The sequence below is a fragment of the Ursus americanus genome, chromosome 3 (assembly GCF_024610735.1).
Source record: "Ursus americanus isolate L20-20 chromosome 3, mUrsAme1.1.p, whole genome shotgun sequence".
NCBI lineage: Eukaryota > Metazoa > Chordata > Mammalia > Carnivora > Ursidae > Ursus > Ursus americanus.
In genome coordinates this window covers 65,527,188-65,554,395 of record NC_142129.1, presented here as the reverse complement: position 1 = coordinate 65,554,395, position 27,208 = coordinate 65,527,188, and the positions used below count along the sequence as shown (strand labels likewise).

The window sequence follows — 27,208 nt, the reverse complement described above, 5'->3', positions numbered from 1 at the left end:
AGATGAACATAGTTGCTGGAGTCCCTTGAAATTTATGGCATTTAAGAATAGACGTGTGTTTCTTCAGTGCAGGAGCTCTTCAAGGGAATTTTTGACTGCTGATGCAAACGTTAGTAAGCAATGCACTTGTTTGGTTAAGACTTTTAGCCTTGACCTCCGGCTTTAAACCCTTGTCCTTTATTAATCACGTGTTTCCTGAATCAAAGAGAATATTTTTGGAGAGGGAAAATTGTTCTGGGACTGAAGGAGTGTTATATACCAAACAGACATGCCCAGATGACAAATAACCCTTGCATGATAGCCAGGGTTCATCCAGCTGGTCGGCCCCATATTTTGTGATTGATGGTGTTGATGTTCTAAATAGGCCTAAGATGTGCCAAGTATAAGAGCCATAACAAAGTCCTTCAGATTTATACTGTAGATAGAAGGAGGAAGCAAGAAGGCATGTTCCCAGCACATGGCAATTCTAAGAATGGTGTCATGATTACAAGTAACCTTGCAGGGTTTGTCTGGTTTCTTTCGAAGTTAAACAAAAACTATTTGCTGGTCAGGAATGAATAGGGTCACATAAGGTCTGTCTGAACCTTATGATTACTAAAATGTTTCTCTGTAACTGGACACCTTCTGAAGCTAGGATAACATTAGAATCCATTGTAGGGATCAATACACTGATTTTTCCTTTGCCTTTTGAGGCTTCTGAGAAAATAAGAACAGTTACTTGCTTTAAACAAAAAAAGGAAAGAAAAAAAAAGAAAATGACATCATGGCATATATTGAAGCCGTTAAATACTTGAAGTAAAAAAAAAAACCTTAAAGATTATTTAACCTAACCCTACTCTTTGTACATTTAGGAAAATGAGATTTTTTTTTTTTTAATCGAGGAGAGTCACAAGAACTCTGGTTTATTTTCTAAGGTATTTATAAACAATCTTTAAAAGTAGATAATACATGAAAAAGCCAAAAACTTGTATTTAAGCTTATCAAGAAGAGTGATAATGATAGCACTTACTATTTTTAAATGAATATTAAATATAACTCATATGCATAGGAAGCTGTTGTACTGTTATTTTATGAGACTTTCATTAGTGAGAGTTAATATCCTTATGTGTCTGTAGCAGTTATGCTTGTGAACCTTCACAGCACTGAGGAAGCAGCTCCCAGGAAACTAACCCCCATTCCTCATCTCCTTTATAAAATTGCTTTTACTAAATTGATTCCACTGGGTGTTTTAAGGAACAGCCCTGGGAAAATTGTTCCTGGGATTGATGTTAAGCATGTTGTTTAGGACAACTTCTGTGCAGACTCTTTAAGAAACTTCTTTCTGGGGGGCGCCTGGGTGGCACAGCGGTTAAGCATCTGCCTTCGGCTCAGGGCGTGATCCCGGCGTTATGGGATCGAGCCCCACATCAGGCTCCTCCACTATGAGCCTGCTTCTTCCTCTCCCACTCCCCCTGCTTGTGTTCCCTCTCTCGCTGGCTGTCTCTATCTCTGTCAAATAAATAAATAAAATCTTTAAAAAAAAAAAAAAGAAAAGAAACTTCTTTCTGGGGCGCCTGGGTGGCGCAGGCGTTAAGCATCTGCCTTTGGCTCAGGGCATGATCCCAGCGTTCTGGGATCGAGCCCCACATCAGGCTTCTCCACTAGGAGCCTGCTTCTTCCTCTCCCACTCCCCCTGCTTGTGTTCCCTCTCTCACTGGCTGTCTCTGTCAAATAAATAAAAAATAAAATCTTAATAAAAAAAAAAGAAACTTTTTTCTAATCTCAATATACAAAATGATTGTGCTTCTCTAAGGCAGTGTACTTACATTTATCATAGAGACCTGAGGCACACAAAGCTGAAGACATTTCTTTCTTTGCATTGGCCATTAAAATGCATGGAACCTAATTTGAAACTCATCTTTCACAATAAAATAGGGCTTATAGGGCTTAGCAGGGAACGTTTTGATTTCTAGTTCATTCCTGGATCCATTAGCTGTTCCTATCTTTTCATTGGGAATTTATCACAAAATTGTGTTATCCTGCTATATTGATCTTTGTGATCTTCAAGTTTTCTGAAAGCAGAAGAAGACTATTGTGGGGCGCCTGGATGGCTTAGGCATGAGGCGTCTGCCTTCTGCTCAGGGCGTGATCCCAGAGTCCTGGGATCAAGCCCCGCATCAGGCTCCTCTGCTGGGAGCCTGCTTCTTCCTCTCCCACTCCCCCTGCTTGTGTTCCCTCTCTCGCTGGCTGTCTTTCTCTCTGTCAAATAAATAAATAAAATCTTTAAAAAAAAAAAAAAGAAAGACTATTGATTAATTAATGTTTTGGTTCATTATGAAAACATGTTTTTCCCCATCAACTTTCAAAAATTCCAGAGGACTTTATAAATGGGAAAACTAACAAAATGCAAAGTTTGTTGGATGGACATGGATGGTACTATAGCTTAATGTAACAGAGTATTTAAGATCAGAATTGTCAACTAATCAGGTCATATGAACTAATCAGGTCATATGAGGCTTATATTATCATTGTTAGTGTTAGAATTTTATTTCCCAATCGAGGATGGTTTTACCAGTCAGAGAAGCCAGTTAGATTCTGTAACCTAATATTTATAGTATTTATGACATAAATGGGTATGACTATATCTAGAAAACTAAAGTTGGTAAATACTGTACACAAGTGAAGAAAATCAAATCATGATGTTATTACATTTTTGTGACTCATATCAATAATGCTAGCTGTAACATTAGCAAAAGTGTTTAAAGGGACCAGGTAAATTGCAATCATTTATTATGAAATCAGAAATCAACTGGTGATATGGCACATTCGGGAAGGCACAGCTTTGTTTTGTTTTGTTTTTTTAAGATTTTATTTATTTATTTTAGAGAGAGAGAGCATGTGCATGCATGCACGAGTGGGGGAGGGGCAGAGGGAGATGGAGAGAGAATCCCAAGCAGACTCTACACCAAGCATGGAGCCTGACATTGGGCTTGATCTCACAACCCCCAAAATCGTGACCTGAGCTGAAACCAAGAGTCAGCCACCTAACCGACTGCACCATCAAGGCGCCCCCAAAAAGGCATAGTTTTTAAAGTGTTACACAATTGCCCAGTTTTGAAAAATATTCAGCAGATACATGTAGAATCTGATAATTTTCCAAGATCCGATGCTGTTGTGTTTTACGTACTTATTGCTAATATAATAATTTAGAAAATCTTTAAACCTGCAATTCATGGGACATTCTATCAGGAAAAACATCCATAGTTCTAAGGATGAAATACTCCTCTTTGCTTAAAGGAAGCGAACATTTTCCTCAGAGACTCTGTACTATTATTCCAAAGGGCCTAAACTTCCATTCTATGGTCCTCTCTATTGTAGTTTTGAAAAATATAATGTTACAATACTCTCTTTGGTTTTATTTTCATTTTTGGCACATTGCTGTTTCTGTTATTATGATTGTTTTTGTATTTAAAAGTGCTTTATATTTGCCCATTTAGCCTTCACTGCAGCTTTCCAGGGCTGGGAAATATCTAGTTTCTCATATCTAGTTAACAAATACATAAACTAAGGTACACACTTGGATTCTTTTTCACCCATTATATAGCAAGAATGGAGTATAGCCAAGAATAAGGTCTGTGATCACATGACTCAGGACAATTGTCTGCGAGCATGGGCTCAGGTCTCCATGAAAGGTGTGGCCAATCATGGTTAATTAGACCGAGCAACATAAATACATAGGGATATGACCACAGAAGAATTCTGCCACAAGCTCTATTCTGACTGGAGAAATTTTGAATCTCTAAATTATCTTGGGTTGATTTTTATTTTATTTTATTTTTTTTACACAATTTTTTTTATTATGTTAGTCACCATACAGTACATCCCCAGTTTTTGATGTAAAGTTCCATTATTCATTACTTGAGCATAACACCTGGTGAGTTGATTTTTAATACAGATAAAAGTGAAAATAAAGTCTCAAAAAATCACTGTTGTCTTTTGCTAAAAGATCCTCCCACTGGCAAGATTGTGAATCAGTCACAGTTTGTCGCAGGATAACCTGGAGCTTCACCCATTAAATCCTGAGCTTTTTGCACCTCGACATATTAGAATTTTGACTTCTATAATCAGTTTTTCCAGTTTATATATTTATTTTTAGCAGTAGGTGACTTAGTTAAGAAGACAATAAAAGCACCCATTCTTAAGATCTGAGTTTTCTTTTCCTCTGAATTCTGCTGATTTCTTTCTTACATCAGGGCTCTCGTGACTTTTGGTGGGTTTGCTCAGTCATTGAAACTGCAATTGCTCCAAGTTCCCTTGAAGCAGGGTTTATCTATTAATAGTATTCTTAAGGATGTTTGCTTCTTCCCAGCCTCCTCAGAAAAATTCTGTCCTGGTTACATAACAGGCTGGGAATGCCTCCTCTATTTGTTGCCCTAGGTTTGCTCTGAGCACTGCTATAACCACTTCCCTCTCTGTTCTCCCTGTGCTAAGTAAAAGAGGTTCTATTTTGTACCTATGTGTGAGGGAGAGCGGGAGGGCAGGGGGAATGGTTTTTAGAACAAAACTAAAATTCCTCAAGAACACATCATGATCTCACCCACTCCACCATCATTTTAAATAAACACTCTATCATGATACATCCTCTTTAACAATGATAAATATACATGGACCAGCTATTAGAGAACTCATAAGTATTCCAGATTAGATTTTATTTTGCTTAAGGGTGAATCATTCATTCAAGTCACTTGTCAGTGTTGACGGAGTGGCTTCCACTGTGCTGAACATCTGCCTGCTTTCATAGTTTCACTAAGGCACCTGTGAAGTCACCTAGTTCTTCCCTCAGGTATCCTCTGTTCCTGGCCTGTTATTTGTTTGCACTTCCAGTTATAGTGAGTGTATGCTGTCTCCCTGAACATTTTCCTCAAAGACTCTGTACTGTTATTCCAAAGGGCCTAAACTTCCATTCTATCTGTCAAAATGGTTAATACATGAGTATTAACGTCCCATTTTTTATATAGTAATTGAAAGGTTGCCTGCTGTGCACAAGACTCTGCTCTGCTAGCCTGGAGCCTGACTGGACACAGCATTTGCCAACCGCCTGCCGGGAGCGACAGTGCACTGAGATAGAAGGTGAACTCCGTCACCCAACAGGCGTTTGCCAGTGTCTGATTTCTGTGATTCAGGCATGTACCTTTTAAAGGCTGTTCATCCAACTGCAAATCTTCCCTTCACTCATCCACTTGTTTGGATTCAGAAGATAGCACTTGGCACAAAGAGACACATTCCCTAATAACGTTTTATTCTTTTCTGTCAACCACCCTCTCTTTAATTCCCTGCATGTGGTGCGCTTACTCAAAGTCCCCTGACTATATACCCTGAGCCTATATCCTCGAATCTTTGTGTCCCTTTTTACCATTATTACTCCAGAGAGATTTTCTTTGTAATTTTGGTCAGCTCTACAGCCTCGTCCTTTGTAATGGTGTGTATTAATATCCTTTCCTTTCTGTAGTATCCTGTAGGGTTTTCAAAACCTTCTGATTTTTAGCTTTTCTTTTGTGATTTTCTTATGGTTCCATTTTGCACTTGTTTAGATACTTTCGATCTGATTGACACATCTGTCAAGATCAATTTTTTGACCCACTTTCTCCTCAGCTTCTAGGATTCGTTTCAGCAGTACACTGTGGTTTATTCATCCTTCTTGACTTTCCCTACTGTCTAGACTTCTGCAGATGATTAGCGCTGCTTTCTCAGCATGGTTTTCACAGCCATTATGGGGCTTGAGAACTCTTGCAAAGGTCTAAGATTTTTGCATCTGTAACTTTTAACTGTCTTAATGAATTTACAAGGGTTTCTCTTCTCTGCAGTGAATAAACTTCTCTCGTTCTTTACAGGGACACTCAATACCATAATGATTTCCATGCTGTTTAGTTCCCTCTTGTTTCTTAACCTTATCCTTTATGAGTTTATACTAATATGTCGGTATGGTTGGCTCGTGTTTTAACTATCCTACTCCCTGTGACTCTAAGATTTTAAATTATCCCTATGGATGGTGATTTTGTATTTCTCCTTCCTCCAATTGTAGTTTTTGTCAATGCCTATTCATCCAAATAGGTACTTTAGGCTTGAGCCATAAACCTAAGTGTTGAAAATATCCAAGCCTAAATGTGAAACTTCTAATTTTGCTTATTTGATTAGAAAACTGCAAAAATTATTTTTTCTGTCTTTGAGTCTTAGAAGATAATTGTTTTCAAAAAGCTACATTTTGTGACTCTCCTAAAGCTTAAGCCCATTGATGACCAATGAGAGTAATTGGAATCACTCTTATTTAACATCCTTGTGTGTATGTGTTTATAAACTGTTATTATGTCTCTTTCCATTTTTTTTTTTACTCTAAGTAAACGTACCCAGTGCTCTGCACCTATTTTCCAGAGGATAACTTGTACAAACCCTTTATCAATTTTTTGTTGCTCTTCTCTGAACTCTCTCCAGTTTACTTGTATCTTAAAAACCTTGTTTGCACATTCTACCACATTTCCTATAGTTCCAAAGAAAAGTGCAGGAGAAATTTAGTGTTCACTCTGACTCTGTTAATCAGTCTACACTTGTGAGTTGTCAGAGCTAACTGGACCCCCTCACATCTCCTAAGAGCTCAGTGGTGGATCTGACATCCCAAGGATTCCCTCTGACTCACCCGGTCCCTTAAACAATGATCTGCTCCAACAGAGCATTGCTTTGCAAAGGAGTGAACACCAGGGTATGCAGCCCTCCACACCCATTTGGAAAGAAGCCATACTACCCTTTACAACTAGGAAATAACCAAGTTGCTTATGTATTTAAAGTTTTTAACAAAAGATTTCTTAGTTGGATGGCCACATGGGTTGACATTCTCATATGCAGTGAATCTGGAAACATCTCTTCTATCAAACTCTGCTCAGTTGATTCAATCATGCTGCCTCCACTATTAGAACCCTCCTGGGGGCGCCTGGGTGGCACAGCGGTTAAGCGCCTGCCTTCGGCTCAGGGCGTGATCCCGGCGTTATGGGATCGAGCCCCACATCAGGCTCCTCTGCTGGGAGCCTGCTTCTTCCTCTCCCACTCCCCCTGCTTGTGTTCCCTCTCTCACTGGCTGTCTCTATCTCTGTCAAATAAATAAATAAAATCTTTAAAAAAAAAAAAAAAAAAGAACCCTCCTGGATTCTCAGAGAAATGATTTGGAACAGAGAGACAGCTGTATCTGTTTTACCAGTGTGCAAGAGAAATAGGTAAAATTGAATGAAAAAATGGGGGAATGTAAGAGGATAGGAATGATTAAAAAAGAAAGATAGCTAAAAATAGCTGTAGATTCCAACTAGTAATAGAGAGAAGTTAGGTAAAATGCAAATCCTCTTCCCAAAACTCCCTTATCTAAATAGCCTAATATCAAACTCTAGATTTTCCATGAAACCAAGATAAATGTTTTTTCTAGGAAAGGAATGCTGCTAAAAGAAGCTACAAAAATTCTTTCCAAGACAATAGCAATTATAAAATTATTAGGAAACACACTGATCTTTGATTTTCACCCAGAAAGGGGCATACTCCATGTAAACTTGTGGAGGACTTAACTTTCCGTATTTGTACCTTGTTTTACTTTATTCTACCAGATTTAGAATTAATTTACTGCATCATTTTGATTATTTTTATTTATAATGACATTGGATTTTAAATTTCCAGTGATGCCGTAGATAGTAATGTTGAAGAGATTTTACACCAGCCCTCCCATCTAGATTAACAAAGGAATTGGCGCAGATTTCTGAGTACCAATTTAGGATCATTGTAGATGGAGAAAGAGTCGTAATAACAGACAAACAAACTGTCCAGTATGACAGATATTTTGCCACTTCTTAAAACTGCTTGTAGAGGAGCATTAGCTGGGGTTGCCGTGGCAGCTACTAGGGTCCCATCAGCTGCAGTGATCTAAGTCCTAGAGGATTTGATTTGTCTGTATTGATTTTCATAAAAGCTTTGATTTTGGTGAAAGGAAAGAGGTAGAGGTTTCTTTGGTGTGAGCAGTTCCCATCACTGTCCCAAATCCTGTCCACGCTCCCACAATGAGCTCTTTCAAGGGCCCAGATCAAACCCTGGCCTCTTTAAAACTTCACAGTCTGTCTCTTCTAATTAAGGCCTTGAAACAAGTTTGCAGAGACTAGGCTAGAGGTGTCTGAGACACAGCACCCAGTGATGCATTTGCCTATATTCTTCCCTGCTGAGAGCCAGCCAGAGTACCACGCCAGGGCATCCATCTTAGCCTTTCTCCTGTCTCCATGTACATTTCCTGCATTAGTAGGGATATCACATTCTAAAGGCCAAGTGGGGCCTCTCCTTACTTGGGAGTGCTATTCCTGGTCTCCCAGGACTTCCAAAGCTCTTGACACCAATTCTCCAAGATCCAGGTTTCCTGCCCTAATATCCTAGGTTTGTTGAGAAGTTCACACAGGCATTCCCAGAGTGCTTTGCTACAAAGGGAAAGAGTACCAAACCTAAGGAGACTACAAAGTGGGGCTTGCTATTTAGCTTAGAAGATAAAGCAAAGATTGAAGTACCCATTATGTAGCATTCTACATATTAAAGAATGCTGTCATTTCGCTGGTCTCTGTTTTGTCTCCACAATTACCCTGTGATATAAGTAGGAGCAACGAGATTAATTTTTAGAACTAAGGAACCTAAAACTCAGAAGTATTAAATGGCTTGCCAAGGTTAGTTTCTCATAAACACAGACACAAAAATCCTCAACAAAATGTTAGCAAATCCAATCTATCAATATGTAAAAAGAATAATGCAGCATGAACAAGTAGATTTTAAACTGGGACTGTAAGTCTGAAGTTTTAATATTTGAAAATCAATAAATGTGATCTGTATTAATAATACAAAGAAGAAAAAACCACATGATCATATCAATTGATGCAGAAAAGGCATTTGACAAAATTCACCATTGATTCCTGATAAAATCTTTTAGCAAATAGGAAATAGAAGGGAATGTCCACGACCCAATAAAAAACATCACAAAAACCTACAGCTAATATCATATTTAATGGTAAAAAACTGAATACTTTCCCCTTAAGATGGGGAACAAAGCAAGGATGTCAGTTATCACTCATACTGCCTTGCAGTAAGGCAAGAAAAAGAAACAAAAGGCATACGCATTATAAAGGAAGAAATAAAATTGTTTTTATTCTAAAATGACATAATTATATATATATAGGAAAATCCAAAGATTCTAAAATAGAACATCTCCTAAAACTAATAAGTAACTTTAGCAAGATTGCAAGATACAAGGTCAACAAAGCAAAAATCTATATATTCTTACAGTAGCAATGATCAATTGGAAACTAAAACCTTAATATATGTGATTTATGTGTGTAAATTAAATACATGTATACTTAATTTATTATAGCTTAATTTATTATATCTCCAAGAAAATACTAACATGCTAACCTAAACCATGACAGAGTCTGTATGCTGACAATTACAAAAAACCAATGAAAGAAATCAAAGATCTAAATAAATATAAAAACAGTATTCATGGATTAGAAGAATGAATACACTAATAATGTCAAATCTCTCCCAAACTAATCTGGAGATTTAATGGAATTCAAAATTGCAGCAAGACTTTTTTTTTAAGATATAGAAAAGCTTATTCTAAAATTTATCTGGGAAGGCAAAGACCCTAGAATAGCTAAATCAATTTTGAAAAAGAAGAATAAATTGAGGGAATCGTATTAACCAATTTCATGATTCACTATATAGCTACAATAATTAAGACAATGTAGTATTGATGAAGAGAGAAATCAAACACATAGATCAATGCAACAGTGTAGAGAACACAGACCTAGATCTCACACCAAAAAATGGCCAGATGATTTTTTAACAAAGTTGCAAGGGCAATTTAATAGAGGAAGGATCGTATGTCTAATAAAGTTGTCGGATCAACTGGGTATCCATATGCTCAAAAATTAACATCCTTCCTCCAGATAACCAAATTTCTTCCTGATGTCATCAAACTCTTTGCTGAAATGTCATCTTCTGTGTGGGGCCTACCCTGACCACTCTATTTTAAATGACATCTCTCCCAGCATCCCCTCTCTCCTATTTACAGCTTAATATTTCTCCACAGCACTTATCATCTTCTAACATAGGGTATTATTTATTATGTACCAAACTTATTTTGTCACCCCCAACACACACATACATGGATGTAAGGTCTATGAAGGCAGAACTTTTGCCTGTTTTGCTCACTGATGCATCTTCAATGACTGGCACATAGAAGATTCTCAATAAACATTTGTGGAGTGAAGAAAGTGAAGGAGGAAGGGGAAGAGGGATGGAAGGAGAGAAAAAGTTAACTCGTCACTAGCTAGGTGAGGAGAAGGAGAGGGTAAGGAGGCATCACCAGAAGAGCCAGTGACTCTTCAAAGGCCAGTAAACTAGAGCAATGTGAATGCTCAGAAGCCAAGAGTGCAGGTTGAGTCCAGAGCGGACACTGGGAATCAGACTTAAATGCCACGCTGAATAATTTAGTCTTTATCCATAGGTTAAAAGCATTTAAGTGGCTGAGAAAGATGATGATGTTTGTGTTTTACAAAGATCACTCAGCCCAAGTGCAGAGAATGAATTGGGTGAAGGCATTGAGCTAGTTAGGAGGCTAATTGTAATCTAGTAACTAGTTCTTTAAGCAGCAGTGATGATGACCTGAACTAAGACTGTGGCAAAATTGACAGCACAAGGGGGCACATGTTGGAATCATTAGTAGAATCAGTAGGACTTCTGTTAAATGTGAGAAGGGCAAGATATCAAGGATGCCCCTCCCTGCCCCACCCACCCATCAGATTCTTCCTTGTGCCTCTGGGAAGGAGAGCACAGATGAATGGCTTCAATGGAAGAGGATGAGTCCAATAGCAAATTACGTATAATGTCATGAACACACCACTCTTTTGCATCTCAGTGCCTTTAACCATTTGGGGTTGTTACGTCTGGAATACCCTCCTTATCCATCTTGCTAACTCCCACTTCTTTAAGTTTCAACTCAAAATGCTGACTCAGCTTGTAAGTATTATGAAAAAGAACTTGGTGTAATTGTCAGAAAAGGCAAGATGTAGGAACTAATAATGCAGTTATTGGACAGCTTATGGAGATGGGGATTGATCACACTTAAAAAGCAGACATTTTCCATACCAGCAGGAGATTTCTGTCCCAGAAATACGTTATTATAATGTAAGTGGCCCACAAGGCTCATACTGTTATAATGAGTTTATGAAGGACTCACTAGAGTTATAAAAATAAAAATATTAGCTTTGTACTGTCAATGCCAAATGTAAATACAGTGATTCTATGTGTTCCCTTGATACTTGACCTTGAGCAAGTTTTTCAACCCACTTTTGTCTATGTCCTCTCATCAAAAGGACAAAATGATCTCTCAGGGCTATTCCAGATCTAAAAATCTGGGATTTTCCTTTTCTTTCTCCATGAAACAGTCAGAGCAGGCATTATGCATATTTTACAGATGGAAGACCAAGTCTCAGAGAGGAAGTCTCCTCAGGTTGAACAAACCTGAACAAGAACTGACCTCTTCTCGCCCTGATACCTGCTCCCATGAGCTTCCCATCATCCAACTGTTGCAACATTAAAAACAATCATGTTTTTAAAACCAAAAAGATAACTTGATTTTAATGAACTTTTGAATTTTGCCACACAAGAACAACAGATTTTTTCTTTTGCAACTAAAATAAACTTAAGTTTCAGTCTGGAGGATTTGGGGGGGGGGGTGTTTTAAAATAGATGAAAGTGTTGACCCAAACTTAACTACTGTGAGAATTTGGACCTTTTTTTTTCTTTTAAGAAATAAGAAAGCAAATTAAGTGTTTATGTAGATATTTGTGTGAAGGGGACCACTAAAAAGATTTTAAAATATTAAATATTAAAAGATGTTGTTATAAAGTATTATTGGTTCTGAAAATACCATAGTTATTTTTAAAATATGAGTTATATATGTTATATTTTAAGACTCAAATTTGATTGTAAAAGAAGTTTCATATTAAAAAACAATATTATGACAGAAACCAAACCATAGACCCAGAAAGCTCTGAGAACACTCTGTAACCAAATACCTAAAACTCTACACTTAGGCATACCATATTAAAGTGCAGAGAATTAAAGACGGAGAGAATCTTGAAGCAAGCCAAAGGGGAGAAACACCTTTTCTATAGAGGAACAAGGATAAGAATTACATCAGACTTCCCTTCAGAAATCACGCAAACATAAAGAACACCAACAACAACCTAGCAAAATTTTGTATCCAGTGAAATTATCCTTCAAACTGAAGGAAAAATAAAGACTTCTACAGACAAACAAAAAATAAACGAATAGATCTGCCTGGCAAGAAATGTTAAGGTATTCTTCAGAGAAAAGGAAAATGATATAAGTAGAAGACTCGGATCTACATAAAGAAAGAATATTACAGAAGGAATAAATGGAGGGGCTTCTCCATTCCCTTCTCTGAGGTCCTGGAGCCATGCCTGGCACCTGGATCCCCCTACCAATGCTGAATAATACAAACACAATGGGTTGTTGGCTGGAAAAGATAGAGGAAACAGCTTGCTTTCTTGACCCACAGCTGCAACTTCTGCATTTTTTTCTAAGATTTATTTATTTATTTTAAGAGAGAGAGTGTGTGTGTGTGTGCATGAACAGGAGGAGGGGCAGAGGGAGAGGGAGAGAGAAAATCCTCAAGCAGACTCCCCACTGAGTGGGGAGCCAGACATGGGGCTTGATCCCACGACCTTAAGATCATGACCTGAGCCGAAACCAAGAGCCACCCAAGTGCCCTGCAACCTCTGCATTTAAAGATACAGACTGGACGTAGCAAGCGCTCTGGCTCGTGGAGATAGGAATCTACTGCAAAGAAACTAAACAAAACTGTAAATAAGAAATGAAAATATGACTAAAGCTATCTTCCTCTCAATTTTATAGATGCAGATAATGTACATTGTTATGTCTTCTGCAATGGAACATTTTCATATAATGTCATGATGCCAGTTAAGTTGCAGCATTATTTTGAGACACATCATTCAGAGTTTAAAGAAAAGGAATTGAATATTTTAAGTATATACGTATGAGCTCTTTAAAAGTCAAGAATTATTACAATCTTCAAAGTAGAAATGAAAAGGCCATTGACATACTGTATAGGTTTCAAATTCTAATAAGGTAAATATCAATTGCTATAATCCACATAAATGAAAAGTCCTTTGGGATCCTTCCCTTTTATTTTATAAAGAGTAAAGGATTCTTGAGACCAAAAAGTGAGGAAACCATTGTGTTTCATCCCTAGCTATAATAGATCCGTTTCTTGCTATGACCTCATAAAGAGCCATTTTTATGGAATTCCAAGAACCTGTGCATGTATCTGACTGGGCCTACAGTTTTGGTCCTTCTAGCTCAGGAAGCTGGTTTTTGGTGATCTATAAGACATTGGCCACAGTTAGCTTTTTTCCTCTTTGTTTTTTGGGTTGTTTTGTTGTTGTTGTTGTTGTTGTTGTTGTCGTTTATTATTATCTTTTCTCTGCTCTTTTTTTTTTCCTTCTCATTTTTTTTCTTTTTTATTAAACCATTTTATTGAGGTATGATTGACATACAAAAAGTGTTTAATGCATACAATGTATATATCTTTAGAAAAACTATAAGTGGAGCTTAATCACATCTATATAAATATGGTTCAGTAAGAGCTAATTATGTAATAGGATAAATATACCTTTTCTACAGAGTTCAGTGTCATGACTACGGTGCTCCTACAATTAGTCAGAATGGATTTCTCATTTTTCTGCTCCTCCAGTTACCTTTACTATATTCCCAAGGTCTCAATCATAACTTCTGTTATATTTCTCTTATTTCTTAGAGCTCTCCACTCCATTCTCCCCCGCCCTCAACCTCCCAGCCATTAGTCCTCATTTGCTTTCAGGTCTCCTACACAGCTATCACTCTAGAATAGAAATGTCGCTGCTCTCATAGATTAATTATTCTGAAACCTTTTTAATCAGTTATTGCTACAAAAATGCTGTTAGCCATAATGCTGCATAACAAGTAACCCCAAAATCTCAGTGGCAACAACAAACATTGACTGTTCTCACTCTGCTTCAGCCTATGAGTTGAACTTAAGGCTTTTCCATGTGTCTTCCATCTGGTGCCAGCAGCTCTGTGGGGCATGCTTTTCTCATGGAAGATGGCAGAAGAGAGAGAGAAGCCAAATAAGCATGTTTAAGGCCTCTGCTCGCATTGCATCCACTAATGTTACATTAGCCAAAACAAATCACATAGCCAACCCCAGCATCAAAATAGTAGGAAAATGTATTCCATCTACTCTAGTGGGAGACCAGCATTCACTTGGCAAAGGCATAAATGCTTATGTTGATGACAGGGAAGATGTGAAAAATGGGAAGCAATCGTCCAATCCACCATAAAAACCCATGCCTTATTCATCACTCCTTTGTTTTGGTAAAGAACATCCTCCAGTAACTTCCTAAGAAAGGGTGTGTAGTAGGTAAACTTTGTGAATGAGACATGTCTGAAAATGCCTTTATTCTGTCCTCATACCTAATGGATAAAAAGACCTCAAGAGCCTTGCTCCATTATCTTCCATTACCTGGTGGTGATGAAAAGCTTCCTGCCAGGCTGCTGCTTATTATTTTGTTGTACCCCTTTCTATCTCTTTCCATATTCTCTTTATCCCCGATGTTCTAAAATGCCTCGATGAGACAGATACAGGTAATTTTTCCTTTATCGTGCCAAGCTCTGGGCCTTCTCCAACTAACAGACTTTTTATAAATCTTTCTGTTTTGTTGCATAACTCATTTCTGACCTCCTTTGTGTCTACTGTTTCTGAGTACGGAGACTGGAGACTTATACCCCTACAGGTGTGATATAGTAGAGGCTGCTGCTTTCTCCAGTTTGCTTTATCAGTTTTCTGCATTCCATAAATTTCTTGAATTCCCTTGTCCACTGATGCTCTTTGTCCCACTCTTTTCGTGTTGTAGAGTTGTAACACTTAAAACTCTTTTTTTTTTTTTTGGCTATGATTTTATTGGTGGCTCAGGAGGAGGAGGTAATAAAATGGTGTACCTAGGTCAGTCATCATGTTGATTCATCAGTCTCAATATTTTATTTTGCTGAATACTTTTTGCAAAAATAGACTAATATTTAAAATCTTTGTAAAATGTCTGGCTCTACTAGAGAGTATAACATTTCTAAGGCTATTTAGGTAATTAGTTTGAATGTGATTATTTACTACACAGAAGAATTTGAAACATTACCAAAGATAGCCAATATCTCTAAGGTAGCACCGTGCAACAGAATTTTTTGCAGTAAAAGAAATGTTCTCTGTCTGCGCTGTCCAGTATAGTGGCCACCAGCCACATGTGGCTATTGAACACTTAAAATGTGCCTGATGCTACTGAGGAACTGAATTTTCGATTTTATTTAATTTTCATTAACTTAAATAGCTACATGTGGCTAGTAGTCACTATATTGGTAATGCAACATGAATCTAAAATTTTACTAAATTCACAAAATTAAAAAATATGCTTAGGCATATGTCACTGATGTAAAGAAAAGTACACCTGAAAGGGATAAACATGAGAAATCTAATAAGATGTACAGGTAGTATAAAGTCATGTCTATGATTCATACCACAAAATATACTCATTCAATCGGTAAATACTTTAAAGGCACATACCATGTGGAAAACACTCTGTCAGGTGCTAGGGTTACAAAGATATAGACACACAAGGCACCTGTCCTTAAAGATCTTTCAGTCCACTGAGGAATCAGATGAGCAAACCAACAGGTAAATATAATCAGAACATTGTCTTTCCTGCCTATACTGGGAGTTGAAAAGAGAGTGTCCAGTTATCCAGGACACACAGCTAAATCCTTCCCAGGAAGTAGTGTTTGGATCCTGACTCAGAGCTGAGTAAGACTTTCCCAAGAGATTAATGGGTAGGATACTTCAGGCAGAGAAAGAACAGCAAGGGTACAGGTGTGGAGGCAGGTTCCAGAAAGGCAAGCCACTTGTTACTGCTAGAACCATTCTCGAGTGCAGCTATAGCAATGGCAGGTGATGAGACTAGCAAGTTAGGCAGGAATGGCAGATTACTGCAATATGAGAAGAACTACCCTCTGCATTCACTCAATCAACAAATATTTTTTGACATTCTCCTAAATCTGTTTTTATGCGAATCATTGGCTTTATGAACTGCTTTTGAGTAGCTGGTTAAAAAAAAAAAAAAAAAGGAAATTTTAAGCCAGCATCAACTGAGTACAAATCCCTTATCAGAGGACTCTCAATAAACATATTTAATATAATGATGGATATCATACTACAGACTTTTGCAGCTCCAGAAAATACAGAATTCAACTCCACCATACTGCTGCAGAATAGCAGAAATCATTCCAATTGCCTTGCATTTTCCAATAAATCATAAATGTGCTTGGGCTAAATAATTATGGACATGCACATCTAATCATCTAACCTGCTTTTCAAGTTTGCAATTTTGACTTATTTACATCGAAACTGTTTAAGGCTGCAGAAATTTCGGCACTTGGATAATTAGTTCCTCTAAACAGTTTTTTTCTCTCTGGGAATTTGAGACCATACCAGCCACATACTAATCACACTAAGAAATGGTAATTTTTGGAATAAGTTTTCTATGGAGAGGCAGGGAATAGAGTTGAGTTCTGGCCCAAGATCTCTTTTTTTTTTTTTAAGATTTATTTATTTATTTTAGAGAGAGCGCACGTGCATAGGGGGAGGGGCAGAGGGAGACAGAGAGAGAGAATTCCAAGCAGAGTCCTGCTGAGCACAGAGTCCAACATGGGGCCCCATCCCAACACCCTGAGATCATGACCTGAGTGGAAGGCAAGAGTTGGATGCTCAATGAACTGAGGCACCCAAGCACCCCTGCCCAGGATTTCTATATGCTTTAAATTTCTCTTAACCAAGACATAACAATGTACGAAGTATTATTCCCTGGTCTTTTAAACACACACACATATGCACACACAGAAAAAAAAAAAAACACTAAAATACTCTCAATTAGAGTCAGTAGAAATAAAGTCCCGGGTTAACACAGTGAGTTTAAAAAAATAATAAAAAATACTTACCAAGGTGTCATGACCCTATCTTATTGTTGAGTTCAGCTTTTCCATTCTAAATCCCTATTTTCTGTTTATAACTTACTCCAAAATGTTCCTTTTGACCTTTGGGCCTGATATTTCTCTTACCTCGTCTCAATCCAAAGGCGAATTTATTTGCAATTTGAACTAAATCTCTTCGGTTATTTCAGTTACTTGAGTTTGAAGAAAATACCTGCTTTGTGCTTTCAGAAATCGTTCAGGTTTTTTTCCATGTTCAAATAGCTTAAAAATGACTTTGTTTTGAAGCTGTAGGATTGGCATGGCTGTATTGAAGATCCAATTCAAAAGGAGTTGGTTACAAAATTTAGATTAAAGAACCAGAAATGATGAGGCTCCATAGCATGTAATTACATGGAGGCAAGTGCACACCTTCCCCACCAGCAATCCTACACATGTTTGTGACCGTAGTCTCAAGGTGAGTATGAGTAACTCAAAGAAAGATCAAAACTGACCTCAAAAAAATCAACTTAAAGGGCATGTCTAACTTTTAAAATTTTGAAATAATAAAACAGCTCCAGTTCCCAAGCCCATAAAGGATATATACATATGCAAAGATAGTCTATGTGACTTTTGCTAGAACTTGGAGAATATAATATAAAATACTCTACTGGGACTTGAACCCTCTGGATTCTAGCTCAGCTTTTCTTCTGAATTTTATTTATGATTCCAGCTTGAGCCTGTAATCTCGCTTCATCATACTCTCTACAAAATGAAAGATGACTTGATATGTAAATGTGCTGCAAAGAATGAACTCTCCCTTCTGTGCTTTTGGAGGGCATTCATTTCAATAAGTAACTTTGTTTCACACCTACTAAGAGCCAAGCTCAATGTCAGTGCTGTGGATATTGAGATGATTAAGACAAACATCCTCCTCTAGGAAATTCCCTGAATATGGAAGAGACTGATTAAGTATAATGGTATAGAATAAATGTAAACAGAGGTTATTTTCAATAAAGGCAGATAACAATTTGACTATATTACTTTTTTTAAGAAAAGAGAGATAAATAAGCAAATAGAGACTAGGCAAAGATATAGATCTAGATATAAATTCCTAAATTCACAAATTTTTCAAAATGAAAAATTTTTTAATTCTACATAGTCATCATCAACCTCTCTTCACCCCCAGTCCAATCCAAGCCCTCCAAGTACACATATGAGCTAAAAATATCAATGTGCTGCCTAAACAAATACATTTTTAGAGCAAGTCCTTTAGTTGTTCATTCATCTTCTTTCCAGCCAGATTGTCACCTGTGAGCCACTTCTACTCAGGAACCATAGAGTTCTCAAAAAAGGCCATTTTAACAGACAATTATAGTAAAAATGTATAGTAAAAAATTAGCTCTTCCCTCTGCCTGAACATAAACTCACTGTCCTCCAGACTTCATTGTCCTGCACTTATACCTGCTTCTCCTAGAATGACTTTCTGCTTTTCCTAGCTTCTAAATTACTATTTTTTTTTCACATTTTGGAAATCATCATGCATCTGCATTCAATGGGAATATATACTTTAAAGTTTCTTTTTGCCCACGTATGTTATTAAATTGATAGTTGATCTTGTGCTGATACATTAATTCAATGAATTTTTTTTTAATACCTGCTATCTATGTGAGGCTCTATGCTAGGCACTCGGCCCATATCCCACGTCTTTGAAGATAAATATCCCATGACAATCTCAGAATTTGTCAAACACTAGGCAAATTCAAAGCAGCAAGAGAATATAGCTGGTGAAATCCGGATTCAAAATCTCTTGACTTCTTGATTTGGATTTTTTTATACACATATTAAAGTGACTTTTAAAAAACTTAACAATAATTGCATTCTAATGAAGTGAGGTTTTGGAGCTGAGATGCAGTGAATATATTATAGTGTGTGCTATGGTGATGTGGAGTGGCTATCCACACAGATGGTTTTGATTTTCATTTCCTGCGAAGCTGAATCAACATGTTGTGGCTAATGTCTATGTAATTTAATGTATTGAATAAAAATATGTACCATTGCTCTCTACTGGGGGATAAAAGATCTTACTCACTGTGGTGTCCTTGTGCTCTAAAACCACAACAGACATATTTAACAATCCTTAGTTATTAAAAATCAACCTAAGAAACTCTTTCCTTTTTCTTAAAAAGAAAAAAAGTTTTGTTTCATTAATTCATTTGTGTTTTTTACATCACAGAAGAAGGGCAAATGTTCACAGAATTTTCTCTCATAGACTATTGAGTTTTGCAGATAAAATTATATTATGGTGCCAATGTCCTAAGATGTCCACAAATTGATTAGAAGGATATATGGTAAGAATCAACAAGCTAAGTCATCAGTTCCAAATGGGATGAACTCTTCCCAAGGTTCCATGGCAGAGTAGGCTTAAAGGGGCCCTCCCTTCCTGTGCCCCTTATCTGTCTTCTTTCTAGGTGACCAGAGCCCTCATCTGATCCTCTGATTGTCTGAAGCCCCTCACTGCAGCACCTCACATGATACCAGTCTCCTTTGGTTCAGTATGCTCATTTATTAAAAGGAAGACAATTATCCACACTCCGCCAACCTCACAAAATTTTTTGTGCGGAATCAGATTAGGTAACTTCTGTGAAAACATTCATAAAATTGTAAAGTGCAGTTCAAATGTACATCATGCCTTAAATGGTATTATTTTTAAAATTTTAATTGCAGTATAGTTATACAGTTTTTGTTACTTTCAGATGTACAATATAGTGATTTAACAGTTCTGTGCATTACTTAGTGCTCATTATGATAACTGTACTCTTCATCCCCTTCACCTATTTTACCCATCCTCCCACCCACCTTGCCTCTGATAACTATCAGTTTGTTATCTGTACTTAAGAGTCCATTTCTTCGTTTGCCTCTTTTTTCTTTGTACATTTGTTTTGTTTCTTGAATTCCGCATATGAGTGAAATTTGTCTTCCTCTGATTTATTTCACTTAGCCTTATACTCTCTAGATCCATCTATGTTGTTGCATTTGCAGAGTATAATGCTAAGTATAATTGTTTCCTTTGCTATGAAGAAGCTTTTTGTTTTGATTGTAGTGCCAGTAGTTTATTTTTCCTTTTGTTTCCCTTGCCTCAGGAAATGAATCTAGAAAAATGTTGCTATAACCAATGTCTGAGAAATTACTGCCTGTGCTCTTTTCCAGGATTTTTTTAAATTGTTTCTCGTCTCACATTTAGGTTCTTAATCCATTTTGAGTTTATTTTTGTGTGTGGTATAAGAAAGTGGTCCAGTTTCATTCTTTTCATGTAGCTGTCCAGTTTTCCCAGCACCAAATGGTATTACTTTTATCATTATTATTCGGCATTTGGAGCATTCTGCTCCAAAATTACCTGCTCTCCTGACCATCCAAACTGCCGTTCCTATGAATTAGGTCAGTGATACAATCACCTGGCCTTACAAAAGAACCTTACAAAAATGTGTGAATGAATGATAATTTTTAAAAGGGCATCAGAACTGATAAAATGTATGGGGAGAAGTGATTTTTGTATATTAGTTCACTGGCCATTTTGCCACCATTATACAATGGTTAACAACCACTAAGAGAATTTTTATTTTGCCCACTCAGTTTCTTCCCCAGCTCTCCTAGAGAAGTGTCTTCCCTTGGGATTTTATGATTCAGAATTGGGAGAAAAAGACTGAAAAGAAAAGCGCTCTTTATCTGTGGCTGAAGAAGGAGTTTAAAGAGAGTCAAGTAACTGAGAGTGGGTGTTAGAGAAAAGGGGGTTTAAGAAGTGTTGTGAAAGGCTATGTGTCCTCTTTAAGGAGCTTATCAAATGTAAGTAAAGAAATGGAGCATATTAGATTTTTGTATATTTCTAGCCTCAGATTGCTATATTACTTAATAGAACTGGACCACACGGGTCACAGCTTCATATCAACATTTATTTAACACTAAACTAATGCCAGATAATATATTTAATCACTCTTCATGCATTATCCTACTTAATATTTACTCTAATCCTTTAAGACATACTATTGCACCCTCTTTCATACGAAAGGAAAACAAAAGGCTTAAAGAAGTGACATAACCTGCCATGGTAACACAGCTAGTATGTTGCAAAGCCAGGACTTCAATTTCAGAGACCTCTTAATCATTCACTGAACAATTTCATGCAAACTAGTCCCCCTGTTGATAAATTGTACAGCAGAAAGGACATTGATCATCTGTGATGAGGGATAGGAGAGTAGAGAAGTGGAGCCTTTAGTTTCCCTTCTGTAATCAAATTGGCTTCTCAGGTTCAGAAAAGCAGAGTCACAACAGCCCCCAATATCTGTAAGGTTAGTGACAACTTTACTTTTTACGGCTAAAGCACCTTAATAATGGAGCACCCAATGGTGCATACAAATAGCTTTTGAAATAACATTCAAAAGGAATACGAAGAACCAACACCTACATTCTCTACAAACAAAAAAGGGAAGCTGCCTACATGAAATTAGGTTACCTGATAATGCTTAAAGCAGGGGCATTCCTGGTTACAGATATCTTTGTAACTGGTAAATTAATTCCTGAGTTATCCCAAACTTAGACATTATGATCAGGTACAGCCAGATCTAGATGTCTTTCCTTTAACAACAATGGAAAGGAATTCTTTTTTAAGAAAATTTATGTTCAAAGAAATTAATACACAGAATGATGTCATGGGTAAAGTATAAACAAAATTACCAGGTACTTATCTGATTTATGTAGTATATAGTCTACTACTAGGCTTAAGTCAATTCTATTGTCTTTGGATTCCCAACAGTATCTAATATGCTGGTTTACCTACATAGGTGACTACTGAATTAAAGAATGAACATGAACAGCTAACAAATTACAATACATAGGTTTCTTCAGTAGAATGTGATCCTTAGGTAACGATTAATACCTCCTTGCAAGGCCAACTAAATTCTTCCAGGTCCCTGTGACTAGGCTTAAGGTGACAGTGGTGACACTGGGCCTCTTTTGTATCATTCTTGGGTTTCACAGTTGCCCTTACATAGTAAGACATTATTTGCTAATAGCATATTAATAAACAGCTTCTTAAATACCCTCTGAATTTCTGGAAGCCCATTTTCTATTGTTTAAGGCTCTCTGTCTTAACTGCTGCTCTTTCTCTTTTTTCTCCTATTGTGCTTTGTGCTGAGTTCCCATGCACATCTTACTCATTAATTTATGCTCTCTAGCTTTGTATGTAAGAGCTGAGGCTCTGTATTTAGAGAGCACTGATGCAAATCCTTCCTACTGAATATCTGTGTAGCCTGAGACAAATTAAACATGTCCTTTTAAGCAACAGTTTTCTCATCTGTAAAATGGACATAATAATAATAATATATATTTACCTTTTCATAGCCTTTCTCATCTTCGCTCATCTTCTGTGGATTATACCTTCATGATACCAAGTTTTCCTGCCTACAAATGCACAGTGCCAGGGCCTTATTATATCACTGTAACTGTCATATTAAACACTCCCTTAATTGCAACACTCAAGACCACTGTTAAATTTAAGTACTACATGGTCAGTTAGCATTAAATAGGCTTGGCTTTTATTGATTTCAGATTAGTTTAGAAGAAAAGAGACCTAGCGGCCATGAGGCGTGTCCAGTTGTATTTTAACCAGAATAGGATGAAAGGGGAAGAGAAAGATGAAAGTACAGACCCTGGTCATTGTGAGAAGGATAGTACCAGGAATTAGATCTCACCGGGTGGCTCAGTGACCTAAGAGAGAGGGGATGCCACATAACAAGAGAAGGAGAGGATGACAAGCTAACTTTTTTTTCCTACTAGTTTTACCTAAAGCTATCCTGGCACAGGTAACAACAATAATAACAGTGATAGCTAACATTTATTGAGCAATTATTGTATGACTGACAAGTACATAGAAGTGTTCCAAAAGAGTTTAAATTTCAAAGATTCTACCCTTTTGTCCATAAATACATAGTCATATTTCTCAGATCTTATATTCTGATTTAAGATTCTGAAAATGTGGTCATTATAAGGTTATGATAAGTCAAGGGTATAAGCTTCCCATGCTTCCATAAGGAGATTTCACAAGAAGGAGATAACAACATACTACAACTAGAGACAGCAACACATGAACACCTAGACTGTAATAAGAGAAAAGTTAGCTTGCTCTGTTTCCCCCAAAATGATAGACTAGATGTTCATAGAAAACAAGTTAATATGTTGAATAAAATATTTAAAATGTTTAAAATCTGTAGCGAAGCTGTTAAGCAGTAAGGGATTTCTCAGAGGCCAGAAACAAGAAAACAAGAACCCAGGGAGGTAAAGAAGCACTGGAGGCAACGTTTGTTCTACAGTTACATGCTGAGGCTTGCTGGATGACAGCTGAGCTTCCTAACCAGTGTGAGGGTCCTGTTAGCCCTGGGGGTGATCAGCTGGACCTGAGACAGCCAGAACTACACCAGGCTAATCACATCCATGAGGATACAGCCTTTTTCAGAACTCCAAGGAAGACTTCTCAGGCACAAAGAGAGGTGGCCCCACAGTCCTTGCAGAAAATGGGCCCTACAAATGTCATCCTGCCTTCACCACTGCCTGGACTCACTGAGTATAGCCCAAGAGGAGCTCTATAACCTGACATCCATTCCATTAGCCAGCAGACCACTGTGGACAGCCGTTTAACCTGTGGAGCTGTTGGAGGTCAGAATCCTGGTGCCTAAGGAGCATGGCATACAAACAAAGATGCAGCTTCTTGAAGGTATGGAAGCCAGGAATCCAAGCTGGGTCTCCTAGAAGACAAAACTCCATGAAGTACATCTCATCCATCTTCATTCACAGAGGGTATTTTAGTTTCCCAGGGCTGCCATAAATTATCACAGGGGCGGCTGGGTGGCTCAGTCGGTTGGGCAGCTGACTCGGTTTCCACTTAGGCTGTGATCTCAGGGTGGTGGGATCGAGACCTGCGTCTGGCTCCACACTCAGAGCAGAGTCTGCTTGTCCCTCTTCCTCCCCTTCTACCCCTCCTCCCACTCGTACTCTCATGTTCTCTCTTTCACTAAAATACATAAATAAATAAAGTCTTTTTAAAAATTACCACAAACTACGTGGCTTAAAACAACAGAAATTTATTCTCTCACAGTTCTAGAGCCTAGAAGTCTGAAATCAAGGTGTTGGCAGGGTCATGCTCCCTCGGAAGCCTCTAGGGAAGAATCCTTCTTTGCTGCTTCTTGGCTTCTGGTGAGTCTTGGCAGTCCTTAGCATACTTTGGCTTGTAGCTGCATCACTCTGATCTCTGCCTCTGTAACCACGTGGCCTTCTCTGTGTGTCTGTGTGTCCCTCTGTATCCTCTCTTCTCATTAGGACACCAGTCATTGGTTTTACTAAAACCCACAATAATCCAGGATGACCTCATTTTAATTAATTACATCTACAAAGACCCTGTTTCCAAACAAGTTCACATAATGAGATCTCTGATGGGCATGGATTTTGGGGGGGACACTTATTCAACTCACTACAGAGGATATTTCTGAATGTCTGTGGCTTATGTGCCTTTAGCAACACATCAGTAGTATCCTTTCAGAGTGACAGCTATGATAATACCTGAACAATCTACAAATTAGGGAAAAGCTCAACTGAATTAGAAATCCCTCTGTAACTGCCACAAAATAAAAAGAATTCCAATATTACATTGTTAATGAAAGAAAATGATAGCTCGCAGATTCTTAAAATGATATTCTTGTAAAAATGTTAGAAAGTCTCTATTGCCAAATGTATGATGAAGTTTTTTGTTGATGATGATTATCAAGAATTTTAAGAGATTATAGTTGAAAAGTCTTGACTAGGAATTGCATATAGCCATCTCAGGCAGAAAGGAAATCTGACTAAGCAATTTGAAAATATTTGGTTTAGATATTTTCTATTAAATATCTTAATGTAGTATTAATATACAATTTAACTATTAATATACAATTTAACAACGCAGATATCCATCAACAGGAGAATGAATATAAAAATTGAAGTCAAACAGTAGAACACTGTATAACAATAAAAATAGATGAAACTCAGCTATATAGAACAACGTGGATTAATCTCAAAACCACATTGTTAAGCAAGAAAAAAAGCAAATCATGGAAGCATACATATATGCTTATATAGAGTTCAGAAACTCAAAAATTAAGTGATTTCTTACTTAAGGATACATACGTATGTGGTAGAACCATAAAGAAAAGCAAGGAAATTAATAACACAATATTCAGGATAGTGGTTGCCTCTGAAAGGCAAGAGATGGTAGGATTGAGAAAGAACCCACGACATAAGGAAATTCAAGGATATTGTTCTATTTCTCAAGCAGGATGAAGGTAACATTGCTGTTCATCTTGTGATTTTTACTGTACATTTATATAACATACACTCTTCTGTGTATATTTCAGAATTTAAAAGTCAATCTAAAGAAGACATGCATCCAGTAAGAGCTTTGTGTCTTTTTTCACATCTTCCATACCTTATTCAACATAGAGATTGTCTTGATGTTATTTATGAATTTCATCCTAAGTGTGAAAATAAAGGTTTTATATAAGTGGAAGTAGAATCATCAGAGTTTAATGATACCATGACTCTAGGATTTAGGGAAGTCACACTAAATCAAGTTACTATCTCTTTGAGATGCTGGGCAGTGACTGCCAAGTAGAAATAGAACAAGGAAATCAATGGAGGGGGTGGGACTTCAGAGGAATTAGCCAAAGGTATCTTGCACCACTTCCTGTTATTCACAGCACAAGTCCAGAACTTCTCGAGCTTCACCCTGTCAATTGCCCAAGGTGTCCATTGTTGGAAGAGGTGGGGCAGAACAGCCAAAGGCAGAGAAAGGCTATTTTGAAGGGAAACAATCCACAGCACCTTTAAAAATAATTCTGCTCCCAACTTACAAGTAGTAGATAAATAAGTCCTGGAGATCCAATGTACAGTATAGTGAAAATAGAGAACAATATTGTATTATAATCATCAAACTTACTAAGAGACTAGATTGTAATTATTCCCTCCCCCGAAAAAGAAATAATGGGGGCATGCATGGATGGCTCGGTTGGTTGGGTGTCTGACTCTTGGTTTCTGCTCAGGTCATGATCTCAGGGTTGTAGGATTGAGCCCCACCTCAGACTCCATGCTCGGAATGGAGTCTGCTTGAAATTCTTTCCCCCCTCACTCCTTCCCTCTCTGTTCTTCCCCCCCATGCACGCTCTCTCTCTAAAATAAATAAATAAAATCTTAAAAAAAAAAAAAAAAAGAATGGTTATGTGACCTAGTGGAAGTGCCAACTAATGCTGCAATGGAATCCTATTACAATATATAAATATATCAAATCAACATGTTGTACACCTTAAATTTACACAATGTAAATTTGTCAGTTTGTCAACAATATGTCAAATATATTTCAGTTAAAAGAAGAAAACAAAACTCTGGTCATACTAGCACAGAGACTCAAAGTCAAGTAATCCTGGCCCCAGAGAAAGCTTCCATCTGTTGTTCTTTCTCTTGGTCTCAGGCTTCATTATGGGATGAAGGAAGCAGGTATGGGAGCATTAAAAATAAAAGTATATCTCAAAATCAATTCATGTTTTCTTAAAAAAAACAGTTAAGATAAAATTGAAAACTTCTCTCTCTCTGCCAGCAATGCTATTACCAGAAACTCATCCCCCCAACCCATCTCTATAGCCCTATTATACACATTTATTAATTTCATCCAGCTGGTAGAATTCATGATAGTGACGTGAAAAAAAAAAAAAATCTGGTACCAGGATGAAAATGTATACTTTCAAACCTTATTTAAAATCAAACTTTCTCATAGCTTGGTTTCTATTCAGTTCAACTTAATTTCTTTCAGGACCTGGGCCAGCAATCACACTAATTTGCATGACCACCACCACTATTTAAACAGACCCCTTAGTTCTCAATGAATGACCTTCTATATACTATCAGACTTTTGATGCATAAATCAATTGCCCTTATTCTGGTAGGCCTGGGGCAAGAGAGGAGATTGACTGTAGTTACAAAGCTGCCAAACTAAAAGAGA

General features: G+C 37.4%; 1 long non-coding RNA gene across 6 annotated transcripts in view; it reads left to right on the top strand.

Annotated features, from left to right (window-relative positions):
- LOC123789257 (uncharacterized) overlaps positions 1-27,208 on the top strand; it is a 251,998-nt gene that overhangs the window by 118,547 nt on the left and 106,243 nt on the right. The gene's annotated exons all lie outside the window — the stretch shown is intronic.